Below are 1,655 nucleotides of genomic sequence, written 5' to 3'. Positions count from 1 at the left end.
TTCTTTCAGACCTTTATTTGTAGTATTCTTAGACCGTCTGTGAAACTGTGACACCAATTCTGGGTAGTCGAGACTCAAACAGTTGTATTGGATTCATGTTCAGCTGGCTTATTGCTTTTTCTTCCGCTTATGTTAAATTCCACTGTCTAAATGATACTACTTCAAATTGTTAATGAACATAAAATGGGTAAAAGGTAAGTTGTCCACATAATTGGCTTGCCTAGCTCACATTAGTAGGCGCCATCACGACTCCCGAGGGTGGAAAATCCGGGTCATGACATAGAGTATATTTTAGTGTATTCATCCCTTGTATTACAAAAGTGTTAACGGATTACATTTATATTATGTAGATAGTAAATACAAAAGTGATTTTTAATTTTGATTAATGTTAACCTAAAAAGACACCAACTTTGGTCGCTAATTATCCAAAAATTAAAATTAGCGACCAAAGTTCGTCACTAATTATTCAGAAATTCATATTAGCGACCAAAGTTGATCTCTATCTGCTTCGCCTTTCGTGAGCGACCAACTTTGGTCGCTAATTTTAAATTATACTTATTTATATTTTATAATATTGCTAAATAATAATATAATTATTAAAAAATTCCTAATCAAATTATCCTACTGTATTAAATTGCGTAACTCTAACTACCAATTATTACAAATAATTAAATATAAAAGAAAGACTACTAAAATTCCAAAAATTAAAAACAAAAGTAACCTATTTTTTGTGATTTTTTTTTTGTATTTTTGTAAACTCCTAATTACTAATTAATTCCAAAAATATGTAAAATTAAACACTAAATGCAATGCATATATATGTTTTTTTTAATTATACTAACTAAAGATGCTCACAAAAATGCAAACAAACACAAAAATACGCGATTAAATCCTAAAAATCAAATAATAAAGAAAAATCCTAATTCTAAAAATTCTATAGGAGTAATTTAAACGAGGCAAAAATCACATGCTCACAGCTGCCCCTCTTTGCTCGGAGACACTAAGGATTTTCGGGCAAAGATAAATGAGCAATCATGAGAGATTTTTGCCCGCTTGGCACTCCATGAGAAACATTTTTGAAAACCGTCTGACCGAACCCTGCTTCAAAGCCAAATTACTGATATCAAATACTGAAGTACTGCACTACTACAAACATTTATTAGGCCTGAACTTAACATTGATATGAGCACACACACTGATTTCAGAATCAGTTTCAAGTTCACAATATTTTTCGATTTTAAAAGTTAAACTAACACAAGAAATTAAACTATACTAAGACTAATATTTTTAGATGAATAGTCACAAATCTAACAGTCCAAACAATCCAGTACAGTCTAGACTAATTACAATGAAGACTTAGCCAAGTCAGGGAACTACTCGAAATACAATAAGGCATTAAAACAGCCAAAATCTACAACAAAAATCACGCATCAACTTCATTTCATTTTCAACTTGAGATCTACACTGAAATGGATTCAGGATGTGTACCTGGAGATATAAAGAAATGTAAGAATAGAGAAGAATCAGCAGCAGTAAACAGATGGTCAAGCAACAGCTTAAAACCAAATTCACAGCCCAGCAAATGGCGTTAAACAGTCCAGGAAATAGTTTCACACAAATCAGCTACAGCAAGCACTCGAACCAAGCTAGAATGG

Source organism: Nicotiana attenuata, unplaced genomic scaffold, assembly GCF_001879085.1.
Source record: "Nicotiana attenuata strain UT unplaced genomic scaffold, NIATTr2, whole genome shotgun sequence".
In the NCBI taxonomy this organism is placed as follows: Eukaryota; Viridiplantae; Streptophyta; class Magnoliopsida; order Solanales; family Solanaceae; genus Nicotiana; species Nicotiana attenuata.
The sequence above is the reverse complement of the archived record's forward strand: the minus strand, read 5'-3'. Positions refer to the sequence as shown.